The following is a 16899-nucleotide window of genomic DNA, read 5'->3' as shown; positions in this document are numbered from 1 at the left end:
GTTTAGCTGGCTATGCTTCAATGTCCTCTGCCCGATGGTAGACTTGCGAAGAGACACTGACCAGGGTGTGAATCATCTATGAGTATCTTCCTTACTCTGCTAAAGCAGGAAGACCTGGCGATGTCATCCAGTGGTGTTAGAGGGCAACCAATGGTTTCTTGTGCCGAATTGATCACTCTCTGTAGTGCCTTCCTGTCTGCAGATGTTAGACCAGCATACCATACTGTAATGCAGTACATGAGGACACTTTCTATCGTGGACCGATAGAAAGAGGTCATCAGCCATTGTTCCACCTGATTTTTCCGCAGGACTCTAAGGAAATGAAGTCTCGGTTGGACCTTGCCAATCACCAGGGATGTGCTGATGGAACTGAACAGTAGAGAAAAGACATTTATTTATTTATTTATTTTATTTTATTGAATTTGTATACTGCCCTACTCCCGAAGGACTCAGGGCGGTGAACAGCCATAGAATAAAACATATAAATACAGAATTTAAAATAGATTAAAACGAATTAAATAAATTGGCTGAACAAATTTAAAACCCCAATAATTTAAAACCAGATTTAAAATTTCCATTTAAAAGGGGAAAGACTTAGGTCAGGCCGGCTTGATGAAATAGGAAAGTCTTGAGCGCGCGACGGAAGGTACGCAGATCCGGGATCCTCCGTATCTCGGGGGGAGCTCGTTCCAGTTAGTAGGTGCCCCCACAGAGAAGGCTCTCCCCCTGGGGGCCGCCAGTCGACATTGTTTGGCCGACGGCACCCGGAGGAGCCCCTCTCTATGGGAGTGTACTGATCGGTGGGAGGCTATTGGTGGTAGCAGGCAGTCCCATAAATAACCAGGTCCTAGGCCATGGAGCACTCTAAAGGTGATAACCAATCACCTGAATGTGTATATATTCTGTTTCCAGGTTTTTGGAAAGACCATATTAATATGTATTTGAGTATTAAAAATTAAAACAAATGACCTTTTTTTGACAGACATAACTGACACAGAGGCAGGTATCTGGAGAGATAAGTAGGCATTCTCTCCTTTTTTCTTTTCATTTTTTAACAGCAAGATTAAAAAGATCTTCACAAGTAAAAAAATATGTATTTATAGTTCAGATTTTCAAATTCAATAGAACAGCTAGATTAGTATTAATAGCTGATCTTGTGTGCTGTGAAGGTTTGAAAAGGCATAATTTGCTTGCCCAACCAGAAAATGTTTCTAGATTGGACTCCGACACTGTCAACCCAGCTCAGGTCAGCTGGCCCAATTGAACCAAAAATAAAATAAAATAAAATGGAAAAACCTTATTTTAGTTCAAAAGAATGAAATTATAATTGAAAATAAGAAATAAAAAAAATCAAAATGTCATTTTTCTGTTTTGTATTTTATTTTATTCCTGTTGATTAATTTTTAAAAAGAAAAAAGAAATTACAATTGAAAAGGCAGTGGATTTAAAAGCAAAAATGGAGCAAAGTATTTAAATATTGGAACTGGATTTTTTTTTTATTTTTTTTAAAAAGGGTTATGCTTAAATTTAAAAGAGGTATGATTATAGTATTTCTTAGAAATGGACAAGTTGAAAAGCAGAGTATCTTCTACTGTAAACAATCCTAGAAGAATACAAGAGAGTAAGTCTCCCTAGTTGTTGTTGTTGTTAGTTGCGAAGTTGTGTCCCATCATGACTCATGGACAACGTTCCTCCATGCCTTCCTGTTCTGTACCATCCTCTGGAGTCCATTTAAGCTCACGCCGACTGCTTAGTGACTCCATCCAGCCACCTCATTCTTTGCCATCCCTTTCTTCTTTTGCCCTCAATCGTTCCTAGCATTAGGCTCTTCTCCAGTGAGTCCTTCCTTCTCATTAGGTGGCCAAAATATTTGAGTTTCGTCTTCAGGATCTGGCCTTCTAAAGTGCAGTCAGGGTTGATCTCCTCTAGGACCTGACCTTCCAGCTAAATTCTAAAGTTCTTGCCAGAGTTACTAAGTAGGGGAAAAGGAGCACATGCAAAACCACATTTTATTGGTTTCCTATTGCCAGTCACCTACAACAAACATCAGAGTTCTATAGACCACAATTTAGGAAGACCTGTGATGTGTTTTTCAACCAGAAAATATCAGTAGGAACTTTAGGTCTCTGTAGTAAAAGGAACCTGATTCATTAAGTAAGTATTTTGGATGCATACTGTACATGTGAAACATCAATCCTCACAGACTCACTGTATTACATTTGATTGTGACCAAAGGTATTTCAGCTAGTCTGTCAGACTGAAGACAGAACGTGGGTCATATATTAACCTCATTATAGCTGAGATGTCTATTTTAAAAGCCTTAAATAGAAATTGCTAGGAGATTGACTAGACAGCATGCAGGAAAATCTGTTCTAAGTTCGCTATGGTCTTAAGAACAATTGCCTTCTATGACTCTTTATCCCTCAGAGAAAAAGACCATTATGTGTTATGCTTTTGGTGTTTGCCTCATCATGCACAGTAGTTTTTACTGCATTTATATACAATGGTCTGTGAAAATTGTGTATAATTTTTCATGTGTATATAGCATGTTAACCATTATGGGGAAAATAGATAATGGATTTGAAAATATAGGGGACGATATAATGTTCTCTTTCACATAACATAGTAAGAATATTGCTGGGTTTTCCCCATTACAGAATAAATTAGTTTTCCTTTGGTTTAAGCCAATCCAGCCAATATACATATTAAGAGTGATCAGAAGATGCATTAGAACCCTGTCCATTGGCCACTTTCAAAATCTTACACTTCTGGATTGTAACTGTTAGTTTGAACTGATGTGTTGCAAATATATGAACATTTTTTGAAAAAAAATTGTCTGTAACTCTTTATACACTGAAATTAAACTAATTAGAATAGGAAACTGATGTTAAAAAAGAGCTTTGAAAAAACTATTCTTACCCTTTGAATAACCTATTATTTATTGGCTAATTCAGCCACGATGGATTTCCTTCCACTCTACTCTGCCAATTGCCTTTTTCCTTGTTTGTCCCCAGAATTGACCATCTTAGTTACAGAGAAAAGAGGAAGAGTGAGAAGGAGGAGGACAAGAAGAGAAAAGAGGAAAATGAGGTGATTTTATGTTAATTAAACCTTAAGCAAGAGTTTCCAGTTAAGGTAACCAATATAAAGTTCTCTGAGGATTGTAATTCTCAGAGGGTTCTGAGTAAAGTAAAGTAAAGGTAAAGGTTCCCCTAACACCTATGTGCTAGTTGTTCCTGACTCTCTTCATCTCTGTTTCAAAGCCGAAGAAACTGTTCAAAGCCAGCACTGTCCGAAGACGTCTCCGTGGTCATGTGGCCGGCATGACTAAATGTCAAAGGTGCACAGAACACTGTTACCTTCCCACCAAAGGTGGGCCCTATTTCTCTACTTGCATTTTTTACGTGCTTTCGAACTGCTAGATTGGCAGAAGTTGGGACAAGTAACAGGAGCTCACGCTGTTACGCAGCACTAGGGATTCGAACCACTGAACTGCCGACCTTTTGATTGACAAGCTCAACGTCTTAGCCACTGAGCCACCGTGTCCCGCTTCTGAGTACCTCAAGTCTATACACCAGAGATCTTAAAGCTAAATTAATTTATGGGGTATAAACTGCAAATATTTGCAACCCAATTCATTGTTTGTGGGATGAAATTACAAGGCTTTGCCATTAAATCACTGTGTGTGGTAGAAAATCAAAACACTTTGCTACTTAAATTAACTTTTGTGGGGTAAAATAAAACATCTGTGGTACTTCACTCAGTGTTTATTCAATGTATAAATAAACCTGTGACAATATAAAAAAAAATAAAAACCCAAAAGACGTGCATCCACAAACTATCCAAAACCTTGAAACCAGCAACACTTCTATTTAGATAGAAGATAGAAGAGCAGCAATTCTCTTCCAGGAACTATATATAAATAAAGGCCAATTGTGTTAAGGACCTGCCACCATTTGCATCCTTTACCAATAAACTGGCAGGAATAGCCAACATGCCAGAAGACAGGCTCAAGATCCAAAAAAAGATCTTGACAAACTTGAACCATGGCCCCTATCCAACAAAATGAATTTCAGTGTGGAGATTAGGCAAAACCAGGCTCAAAAATAGTAACAGTGAGAGGGATCTTAGAGTCTTAGTGGATGATCACTTGAATATGAGCCAGCAGTGTGCAGCAACAGCCAAAAAAGCTAATACAATCCTGGCTGAAGAGGTTGTAAAAAAAATGCTTTTAAAAGCCTCTGACGATCCCAGCTGAGTAGCCTGATTGTCAGAGGCTTTTTTTTTCTTTTAAAAACATTTTTTCTACAACCTCTTCAGTAGAAAAAAAATGCTTTTAAAAGCCTCTGACAATCCCAGCTGAGTAGCCTGATTGTCAGAGGCATTTTTTTTCTTTTAAAAACATTTTTTCTACAACCTCTTCAGTAGAAAAAAATGCTTTTAAAAGCCTCTGACGATCCCAGCTGAGCCGCGCGATTGTCAGAGGCTTTTTTTTTTTTTTTACTTTTAAAAGCATTTTTTGGGCCGAAGAAGTTGTAGAAAAAATGCTTTTAAATTTTTTTTTAAAAAGCCTCTGTTGATTGCATGGCTCAGCCAAGCATGGTGGGGGGGGCAGGTATTTTTGCTACCGGTTCTCCGAACCACCCGCTGCCATCGCTACCAGATCGAGTGATCTGGTCCAAATCGGGAGCATTTCACCCCTGACATGAAGTATTATTATCACTTTATAAAACCCTATTAAGACCAAACCTGAAATATTGCAACCAATTTTGGTGACCATACTACACACAAAAAAAAAAAAAGATGTTGAAAAAGTTTGGAGAAGAGCAACTAAGATGATCAAAGGCCTGGAGTCTAAAGCCTGAAGAATGGCTGCAGGATTTGGGTTTGGCTAGTCTAAAGAAAAGAAGAATTAGAGGTGACATGATAGCAGTATACCAGTATTTAAGGGACTGCTGCAAGAAGGGGTCAAATCATTCCCCAAAGCACCGGAGGGCAGGATAAGAAACAATGGTTGAAAACTAATCAAAGAGAGAAGCAACCTAGAATTAAGGAGAAACTTCCTAACAGTGAGAACAATTAACCAGTGGAACAGCATGCTTCCAGAAATCGTGGGCATTCCATCACTGGATATTTTTAAGAAGAGTCTAGACAGTCACTTATCTGAAATGGTATAGATCGGGGTGAAATGCTGCCGGCTCTATCTGGCTCGCGGGAGCTGGTAGCGCCAGCGGTGGGTAGTTCGGAGAACTGGTAGTGCCGGCAGCAGGAGGCTCCACCTCCCCAAACTGGGACATCATCATGGGACAGACGATGGCACATGTGCAGACGTTGTGCATGCACATCAGCAAACTGGTAGGAAAGGTAAGTACATTTCACCCCTGGTATAGATTCTCCTGCTTGAGCAGGGGACTGGACTAGAAGACCTCCAAGGTCCCTTCCAGCTCATTCATTCTATAATCAATATTGCATCTGAAATGCCCCAGTGTTTCCAAACTAGGGCATATTAAATTCACCCACCTCTCAGGCGGAAGCATTGCAACTGAAGCAAAATGGTAATGTGCCTAGGGAAATATACTGTAAATAAATACTAATGCTACCAGCAATCAAATTGGGGTATTAAAATATTTAGTAAAAACAAATCCAAAGTGACTTTCTTCTACATAATGGGGCTGACATATGGCAAGCAAAATCAAAACAGCGGTGTTGACATAAAAACTAAGTTTGACTGTGAAAACCAATGGAACAGGAACACAAATTGTTGAACTAACTTAAGAATGTATTTTTCAAAACTGTTCTTATTATGCAATAAAAAAAATAAGTTCTTAGAAGATTCAAAGATTATATAATTTATTGGCCTTTCAGACAATTTTTAAATGACTATCTAAACAGGATGGTAAATAAAATTGCATGGACTAGAACACTGTCTCTTTCTCAAATGCAGCCTTTTTTTTAAAAAAAATAGTAATTTTATTAAAGACTACAATTGCAATAACAACAAACGAATGCAAACTAAAAAAATACAAGAATAAAAATAAAAAAAAATAGAAAGTGTAGAAAAGAAAGAAAATTTTAAAAAATAGAAAAGAAAGAAAAAATAAGGATAAAATAAAGAAAAAGAAAATAAATATATAAGCAAGTAACTTTACACTTCACAGGTATAAACAATTTTAGTAGCTTGTCACTTCCCCTTCAAATACCTCAAATGTTCTCTTCTTCCCATATCTTCATCTCATATGAAACAAATCCATAAAGCCTTGTCATTTCAGTGTTGATGTCAGCAAAAGTCCATTAAGAGTTAGGCTTCAGAGTTTCAATTCCATTTTGAGTTTGTTTTCAGTTTCAGGACAAACTTGTTCCTCTTCTGTAGGATCTTTTAGACACAGTTTTTTCCCTTGAAAGATGAAATGGCAGACTGAAGACTACTCTGTGAAAAGCAGGCCCATGTTGTGACCTGCCAGTGGCCAGCAGACCTGGCAGCAGATTCAGACAGTGAGAAGGTTGGGGAGGAACATGGGCCAGTCTGGGGAAGGCTTGGATGAAGGTTCTGAGTTGGAGGCAGAGAGGGGGCCATCTGGTAGTTATTTGTTGCCTCCGGAGTCTCCAGAATCTGACATCAGCAAGGCAGCAGAACAGTGTGAGCTTGTTCCCAGTGTGCACATGCGCAGAGCTGCCAGGAGACAGGAACAATTAAGGAAACAGGGTCGACTTGGTAGTAAGGCTTGTAGATGATTGGCCCCTCCCATAAGACATAAAAGAGGAGCGAACAGGACATGAGCTTTTGCAGAAAGCAATTAGTTCATCTGGTCAGTTAAAGCTTTGGAAAGTTCTATTTGACTGTGCTAAGTTTGGCCTTGCCCTGCATTTGGCAATTAATTATCTGGCAGCATTCCAAGGGAGATAAGGTGGGTGTTTATAAACATTCCCTTGAAGGACTGTTTGAGAAGCCTGTCCGACTGTGAATGACAATAATTCACAGCCGTATGAACAAAAGAGGTTTGCCGGGACTAAGATTGTGCTGTTTACTTTCTAAGGAAGCCTAGGTCAGAACAGCCCATGACCACAGCCAAATGAAGACCAGTGAGTAAACTGTCTCTTTCTTTTTCTTTTCCAGGCAAGGAGAGGGCTTGAGATCTCCCACAAGGGCTCCAGACAATTATTCTTCATGAGCCAGTGGTCTGTGTCATATTTTGAGCTCAGGGAGAAGAAAGAATAGTCATCTTGCCCAAACCATGGTCAACATTTTTGAAAGGACAACAAGTTAGCATATTTCAAAGAACAGCAAGTGAAAATTTCCACACGCACACAAAATAAGTTCCTTCATCTTTTTTACATCATTCACGCATTTGTAGAAGAGAAGAGGATATTTTTGGCAACTGTGGAAAATAAATCTTCTCCATTTTAGTCAGTACCATGAATGTTGTCTGCAAAGGCTATCATTTAATGACCAAATGTGTTTAAATCAATGTGGATGATAAATTATTCTTTAGGAAATAAGTGCGGAGAATAAACCTGCAGGGTTTTTGTTTTTTTTTTGCTACATTTTAATTTCAACCCTGATGATGTTACAGGTGGCAAAAGTCCTATAAAGGTAAAGGTTCCCCTCGCACATACGTTGTTCCTGACTCTAGGGTGTGGTGTTTATCTCCGTTTCTAAGCCGAAGAGCCAGTGCTGTCTGATGACGATTCCATGGTCATGTGGCCGGCATGACTAAACGCTGAAGGCGTATGAAACACTGTTACCTTCCCACCAAGGTGGTCCCTATTTTTCTACTTGAATTTTTTACATGCTTTCGAATTGCTAGGTTGGCAGAAGCTGGGACAAGTAACGGGAGCTCACTCCATTATGCAGCGCTATGGATTCGAACGGCCGAACTGCTGATCTTTCTGATTGACAAGCTCAGCATCTTAGCCACTGAGCCACCACATCCCCCCCCGTGTATAGGAAGTCCTATACACTTCCAATAATCTCCTTATTTCCATTACTTAATTACTCAAATTACTCAAAATAGACATATGAAAACTATGTTTTGGCTCTCTATTATGAAATGTATACATAAAAAGGATCCATTTCTAGATGTACTCTCCTCTCTCTCTCTCTCCCCTCCCTCTCCCTCTCCCTCCCTTCCTCCTTCTGTGTGTGTGTGTGTGTATTTTTGTTTATGTGCACACACAAACAAAATAAATGAGGATAGGAATTGTAAGAATTAGAATTGTAACAATTCACTCAGAAATATTTTATTAAACTGCACAAACTGTTTACCAGGAGAAGATGGCTAATTAGTTCAATGGATGAATAGATATATAGACAAATAGAAAGAGCTATATTGTAGATATTCCTTGGTATCATTTGTTGGTGAATGCCCCAATTACTACTTTTCTAAAGAAATCTAACTACAATTCTAACCTTTTTTTTTAAAAAAAATAAGATTTTCATATGCATTATCCTGTTTCTTTTTCTTGTTATCTTGAAGATATAATTTTACCTGAATTCCTGTACAAGATACATAATTGAAATCTACATTAGAACATTCGGTGAACTACAGACAATTAAGTTCTAATATATATATTAGTTCCAGAGGTGTGATTTCTTAATAGACACCATAGTCTTTCCTTTACATAAAGGCATTGAGAGAACTCTAATCCTGTAGTTAGTGTAGCTGTAGTTAGGAAAATGGTGCAGGTGTCTGAATACCTTCTTGTCTGAATTGATAAAGGCAAAGCAAATGAAGAAGTGAAAGTGCTCTAAGACTTTAGAATTCAAACGTATAAAATCTGCCACACAACTCTCCAGACTTAACAAATCTTGACAGTGGAAGTAGCAGTACCTCGAGACAGCAGAATACAAGTGAAAGAACTGGAGAGAATCACAAAATAACAAGACCTGCAAACAGAAGTAAAACAACTGTGGCAAAAGAAATCAAACATAGTACCAACAATAGTAGGCATGCAATTCTAAAACATCTGGAGCATCAGTTAATTGCAAAAAAGTACCTTTACTTGGAAGGATACTGTGACAATACCTTTAATATTATTAAACAACTTCTGCGTATCCCAAATCCTTAGGAAGGACTTACTAAGTGGACAACGATGCAAAATCTATCCTAAATATCTCTCTGACTATCTAACCATAATAATAATATCTATTATATGGGCCTATTTTGTTAATACATCTTTTTTCCCTTTACAAACACTAATCTTACACATAATGTTAAATATTTTGAAAACTTTGAATAAAAAATTGCAGGTAAATTTATTGTTTAGACTGGTGAATATGTTTGAAGCAAGGTAGACATTTGCACCTGAAAGTAATAGATGTTACAGTGATAAATTACAGATTTCCAAATCACCTACATTATTATACCTTAGGTATATCTGTAGCCCTATCTACTGCAGAAGGCAAGGTGTTCTCTTTAGATGCCCTAGATTTATGAAAAGATATGGAAGGGCAGAAGGATATCTATGGAAAGTAATAATGGCTGAAGATAAGAACAGCCAGTTCCTTCTCCACAAGTAAATTGTTATGTTTTAACCTTTTAACCTCCCTGGCTTTATTAACTGAAATCATATTCTACTGGCTATTTACCAGCTCAACTAAGAAATTGCTTCCCTTTTCCTTTGGACTGTCTCTTCAAACATGTAACTCACTTTGTTGTGATGATACTTAACTGTTTGCCAAGTCAGCCAAATCTCCACATTTACTAATCTATTAACAACATAATCTACAGCTATTCAAGTTTTCTTATGCCGCACAAGTCATTTTTTTACTGCTCTTTTCTCTTCTCAGTGATCTCCTCTGTTCTGTCATCCTTTCTATCTTTCTTCTAAAATTATCTTCAGTTGATAGGATAATCAACTTTGAAACCAACTGTTTCATTGCTCCTCTTTGTCTGTTAAAGGTTTTTCCAGATCAATAAACCGTTGTGTCAGGGAATTGTGGAGCAACTGTCCAAATGAAGTCAGAGATGCTGACACAAACTTGTAGTTCTCTACAGGGGTGGGCTGCTGGGGGTTCACAGTGGTTTGGGAGAACCTCTAGCTAAGACTCTGTGCAGTTTGGAGAACCCCTAAGCCCACTCCTGGCTGGCCCCACCCACCCTGCCCCACCCCACCCAGGAGTCCCCACATGGCCTGTTTTGGATGCAGGTAAGTGCAGGGGGCATGCTGAGGCTTCGGGAGGGTGAAAAATGGGTCCTAAATGAAGTTTGGGAAGGCCGGAAACGGGCCTGTTTCTGGCCTCCAGAGGGCCTCCGGAGCCTGGGGAGGCTGTTTTTGCCCTTTTAGAGGCTCTAGGAAAGCCTCCGGAGCCCAGGGAGGGCAAACACACACACACACACACACACACACACACACACACACCCCATGGTGCAGGAGGCCGACTAGGCCACAGCCACCATGACCATGCCCACCCAGCAACCAGGCAGAGAATCCCTTTCTAAAAATTTTGAACCCCACCCCTGGTTTTATATAAATAAGTATATTTTACATTTATATTTACAGCAGACCAGATAGTCAGGAACCCAGGAATATCATGAGGTAAATCTAAACAGCATACAGAGCACACAGAAGAAAAAAAGTGGGGGGGAGGGGAAGAAAATCCCCCCTATACACCCACAGCAATCAATCATAGAATAAATTGCCTCATGTAGGATCCAGCATTCTCCAATCAATCAACTACAATTGTATGCTTTGGCCCATTGTACACTTTACTTTTCCAGCTACTAAATTTAATATCCTAACAGCTATTGCTGTATCTTTTTGGTATGCTTGTCTCTGTCTTTCTGTGCTCCGATAGTGAGATTTTGTTGACATCCCACATGTCAAAGTTGGCTCTCAATTCAATTAAAATATACTTAGAGTGTGTGAAAGCTCTCAATTACTTTCTGTTTGCCTTACTCTACATCTCTTTTTCCTTCTCACATCCAGGTGTTTGATATTAAGGGTGAATATTAACCAGCACTGACACGCCTCACAGAATTTTTACAGAATGAATGAAGCGGGGGGGGGGGGGGGGGGGGGGAATCCTTGCAGATAAACCATTAGGAATTTATTTATTATTTATTAATTCAATTTGTATGCCGCCCCTCTCCGAAGACTCAGGGTGGCTATGAATTCTATGAATGATGCTGAAACTTCCTTTGATAACAATGTTGGAATAGTATTGCTACAACTGAAAAACTAACACTAGCTCAAATAACTTCTTTTCTGACTTGAAGGAAAATTATTTGTGGAAGTTAGTCAAGAGCATCGTAAGCCAGATTTCCCAATCAAGCCTTAGTTTATTACTGTATCAAAGAGAGCTCCAAATCCTATTTTTATCCACAGAACAGATACAATTTGAATAACACAGAAAAGAACACTCTTGACAATTTAATTTGTAGAATATTCTTACATGCATTTGCATTTAGTTGGATACATTATACTTTGTTTGATAGTCAGCTTTAATGAGTATAGTTAGGAACCTTAGAATGAGAGTTAAAAAGCTAAATAGAATATAAAACTTACCCAACACGCCCAAAAAAGGTACACAATATGCCCAATATGCCCCCAAAAAGAAGGGAGTCTTTAAGGATAGGTCTCTCTACCTATCTACCTACCTCTCATTCTTAATATGGATCTAAGTAGAAAGATCCACAAAAATCTCATGGTTGCTCATACATCATCAAGGACAGTGTAGCTGTCCTTACAAATTATGTAGAAGGTATTTAGTGTTAAATTAAGAAGAGCATGGAGAAGAAGAAAAAGAAGAAAGAGGGTTGCATATTTCTGCTAGGCTATGATGGTATCTGATAGATTTAAAGCTGCTGCTATTGTGATGTTTTTTCCTTTGCATCATTCATTCGAGTGTATATTAACTTTATATTTATTCTCTCTCTGTGTCTCTGTGTCTCTGTCTCTCTCTCTCTCTTCCTCCCCCCCCCCTCTCTATATGTAAATAGAAGTGAGGGACTAATATAGCTGTTGAAAGCTCTTAAGATAGTGATCAGGTCTGAATGTTTGCTACTGTTGTTGTTATTCCTCCCCAGCTTTTTACAGTAACTTACTGAACAGTTGAGGGCTTAACATCTTTATTACCTTTTTAAAAGGCCCTTAAAGCCCTAATAATTAGTAAAGATTTTTCACTGCCGATTTGAACTGTGAATTGTATTTATTAATTGAACTTGTTTTTCTGCTTTCCATTGTTACTTTAACTATTTGCCATGTGTTGATTTTCTTTTTGTTTTATATTATCACTATATCAAGTTACCTAGAAAAAAATAATAAAATTAAAACAAGCATGATTAAGTTAATCAATGTTGTCCCTTTCATGCTACCACCCTCTTACGCACAGAGCAAAACACAATTTTCAGTGTTAATGGAGAATTTGCCCGTTTTGTTCAGATTTCAAGTATTTTGCATTTCAGATGATACAGGAATACAGGAACTGCAAATCTTTCCTGTTACTGACTGACAAACCTTTAGAAGCATAGAATATGATTATGAGGATCAAGGAAGCAATATACAGGAATGTGAAGAGTTTAAGAGAAAGATATATTGATAGGTGAACATTATTTCCATGTCATTTACTTCCAGAAGTATGATGGACAATTGAGGAAGAAAATTGGTATTCCCTCTTACCTGCTAATAAAATACCCATTTTGTGAAGCTACTATGCTGACAGATGATAGCTGAAATAGTAATGGAGTGTGAACTGCTGTATGTTCAAAAATGCTATTGTACTATCAATCATAATGTAAGAAGAAGCTGAGATATTCTAGTCTTATAAATTTGTAATTGTCAATTTGATAAATAAAAGCGTGAAAGGTAACCAAAAGCTGCAAGCTAACTATTACAGAACTTGATGTCCTGCTTGCTGCAGCAGTGGGCGAAATCACCTTGCTAATTATTTTGCTTTATTATTTTTAAAAAACCTTTCTTGCATCCAAAGCAGGGGTGAAATGTTTCCGGTTCAGACTGGATTACCCAAACCTGTAGTGATGGAGGTGGGTGGTTCAGAGAACTGGTAGCAAAAATCCCTGCCCACCCCCATTGCTTTTCTTTTATTTTTAAAAGCATTTTTTCTAAAACCTCTTCGCCTGAAGAGGTTATAAAAAAAATGCTTTTCAAAGTAAAAACAAAGCCTCTGCCGATCAGGCAAGTCAGCTAGGATCGTCAAAGGCTTTAAAAGCATTTTTAAACAACCTCTTCAGCCAAAGAGGTTGTAGAAAAATGGTTTTAAAAGTAAAAAAAAAAAAAAGTTGGCCACGCCGACTCAGTCACATAACCCCCCCCCCAAGCCACACCCACAGAACTGATAGTAACAAAATTTACATTTCACCACGGATCCAAATATTATAAGGTAGCCTATTAAAGAGTAACCGTACTAAAGTAGACTATAAGATGAATCAGCTCACTCCAGAATGGGAATCATTAAACAATCAGTCAGCAACTGATAAAAATCTGTTGAAATTGTTGTGGCCACCTTGTAGAATACCAACAGGATAGAAGTTGCACCAAATTCAAGTAAAAGAGAGTGTGAAGCAAAATATACTGTATACAAAATATACAACAATATTGCCTATTCTATCCTTACTTACCAGGTATGCTGTAATATTAAATGCATATAATGATGTAAAAGGAAAATCTCACCTTGAGTTTCACATTGTCTTCTGCTGAGATCAAGGATATCTACAGGTGACCAGGTGATTGATATTGTATGTTTTGTAGGTGTACAATGTGTTAGCGGTGGAGTTGCCCTCATGTGGCTGTGACCAGCTTGACTTTCTTGATTCTATTGACCCCTTGTGGATATCCAGGTACTAATAAACCAGTCTCTTATCTTCTAAAACCAGGCAAGAAGTCCATCCAAATGGGTAGTCTTTTACCCAGCTAATTGGACTTTAAGAAAATGGAGGAAAACCACCTGTGAGAAGACTCCCTAAAATGAAAGTGAGCAAACAGTTTGCAGTCAAAAATTACACTTCCCATCATCATCTTCATGCTTGTAACATGGTGCAAAGGCTGGGGTGGCAAACTGGGATATCACCAAAGAAGTACTGGAGAAGATATTTTATCCTTGAGGCGCTATCATAAATAAGAGGAGATTGACATACTTTCCAAAGCACCCAAGGGCAGGAGAAGAAGTAATCAGTAGAGGATCATCAAAGAAAGATTTCTAGAACAAAGGAGAAATTTCCTGACAATGAAGACAATTAATCAGTGGAATGGCTTGCCTTCAGAAGTTGTGGGTGCTCCATCAATGGAGGTTTTCAAAAGAATGCTGGACAGCCATTTGTCCAGAATATATAGCGTTTCCTGCTTGAGCAGGGGTTTGGATTAGAAGACTCCAAAGTCCCTTCCAACTCTATGATTCTATGTTATGTGTCCTTACTGTTTAGCAATCCAATCCATTTTACCTTCTGAAGCAGGAGAAGGTCAACCATGCTGAGACACTATTATTTGTTGTTGTTAGTTGCAAAGTCGTGTCTGACCCATCACAACCCCATGGACAACATTCCTCCAGGCCTTTCTGTCCTCTACCATCCTCTGGAGTCCATTTAAGCTCACACCTACTGCTTCAGTAACTCCATCCAGCCTCCTCATTCTCTGTTTTCCCCTTCTTCTTTTGCCCTCAGTTTTTCCAGCATTAGGCTCTTCTCCAGGGAGTCCTTCCTTCTCATTAGGTGGCCAAAATATTTGAGTTTCATTTTCAGGATCTGGCCTTTTAAAGAGCTGTCAGGGTTGATCTCTTCTAGGATGGACCAGTTTGATCGCCTTGCAGTCCAAGGGACTCGCAGGAATCTTCTCCAGCACCAGAGTTCGAAGGCCTCAATTCTTTGGCGCTCAGACTTTCTTATGGTCCAACTTTCACAGCCATACATTGCAACTGGGAACACCATAGCCTTGACTATATGCACTTTTGTTGGCAGGATGACGTCTCTGCTTGTCTCTGCTAGTCTCTGCTTGTGAGACACTATTATATATAACTCTTAATTTAGATTCTATGCCACTTCTTAGTAGCCAAACTTTAATAGGTGCACAAATGTGATGTGATAACTGAACTTATTATTCAGTTACGTATTAAATGACTAATAGTAACAAAGAAACATAGGTTAAAAAAGAATCCATGGTAATTTAAAATAAAGGGAAATTAAGCCAACATAAACAGGGACCAGATGACATACTAGTTGGAATGAGAGTACTTGTTTTGGGCAGTAGGTTTGCTTTGAGAACATTTTTTTGTGTGTGTAGGAAAAATGGTTTTTTGGTTCACCATCCTCAAGAGAGAACAGGAGAGCATTAGGTCACATTCTGGAAACTGAAAAAAGAGGACCTATAATTAGGAAGGAATAGAGAGCTTAATAGAAAATAAATTGTCTGCATCAAGCTATTTTGATGCCCTATGTTGGATTTTTGCTTGGAACATTTATCCCAATATATTGATGAGCATAAATTTTGGAAGAATAATAATAGTAGTTTGAAAAGAGAAGAAATAATAATTAAACTTGATGAATGTTTCAATAAAGGGCATATCAGTGAAAGACTACAGAATGGTAAAGCAGACCTATTAAGAGAAAGTAAGCTGTGCAATTCAATGGTGTGGAATAGAGATAAAATAAAAAATGTACTTAATGCCACATTGCATTGACCCCTCAACTTGGGATGGATGTTTTCATCAGTCTCTCTTGCGCACAAACAAGCAAGCTTTTCATCGCATACAGATTATAGTGAGTATTCTTTGGAAACTTTGGAAACATTCTTATCACTTCTATACCTACAAATTCAGGAGGCAAAGCTATTTCAACAGCCATACAGCCACATAGCTGTTGAAGATAATAGATCAGAACAAGCATTTGGATCCTGATCTGACTTTTCATTCTTGAGTTAATTCCAATCTGACATGATTCCATTTTTGTAGTCTAACTGGGAAAAAATGCAAAAGAGTGTAAGTATTTTTGTTCTTCAGCAGAATGGGATGAAATATGAAGGGATAAATGGAGTCACAATCAGTTCAGGAACTTCTGAGGTGCATTTCTTCATAAAGATGGTTTTGTTGTAGGACGCAGAGCTGTGAAAGTTGCAGGAGTCTACTCCACCACATCTACTGTAAGGTGAACCATGGCAATTTCAGAACAATAAATCTAGAGGTTAGGTCAAAAGAAAAAGCTGAACACAAAACCTGAAACATTTCAATTTCAAGCTGAACAAAGTGAATGGAAGTAGAACAGCCAAATCTCCTTGCATTGCTTGTTGCCATTATTATTCCTGATAGATGTGGATATTTTGACCAGCATACACATTAAGTAAAACAATATAGTATCAGATTAGTATGAAGTGTATGTAGAATCACAGGCAGAATTGGTCTTATCGCTTCATGAACTATCTTTTTTCTAGTAAAGTCTCTTCCCGTAATTAGAAGGAAAGAAAATGCACAATTCTGTAAATGTGTATAATCTCCTCTAATCAGTTTGCATTAAAATTGAAGGAAGCATCACTAACAATTCTGTAGATGTTCCACAAATATCCACACATGCTGATAAAACATTCTACATTAGGAGCCACTGTGCTGTAGTGATTAGAGTGCAGTACTGCAGGCTACTTTGGCTGACTGCCGGGTGACTTCAATTAGGCAGTTCAAATCCCACCAGGCTTAAGGTTGACTCAGCCTTCCATTCATCCGAGGTGGGTAAAATGAGGACCCAATTTGTTGGGGGCAATATGCTGACTGTGTAAACTGCTTAGAGAGGGTTGTAAAGCACTGTAAAACGGAATATAAGTCTAAGTGGTATTGCTATTGCTATTAATGATATCTTTGTAAACAAACTTCATACTAGACTTTTCTGGCAGTCTTCTTGTTAAATTTTGAACCTGGTGTCTTTCTTACTCATTTATTAATTCAGATACAATTGACATATTAGT

This window comes from Pituophis catenifer, unplaced genomic scaffold (assembly GCF_029215685.1).
Source record: "Pituophis catenifer annectens isolate HBS135680 unplaced genomic scaffold, rPitCat1.0.hap2 SCAF_4, whole genome shotgun sequence".
Classification (NCBI taxonomy): domain Eukaryota; kingdom Metazoa; phylum Chordata; class Lepidosauria; order Squamata; family Colubridae; genus Pituophis; species Pituophis catenifer.
The sequence above is the reverse complement of the archived record's forward strand: the minus strand, read 5'-3'. Positions refer to the sequence as shown.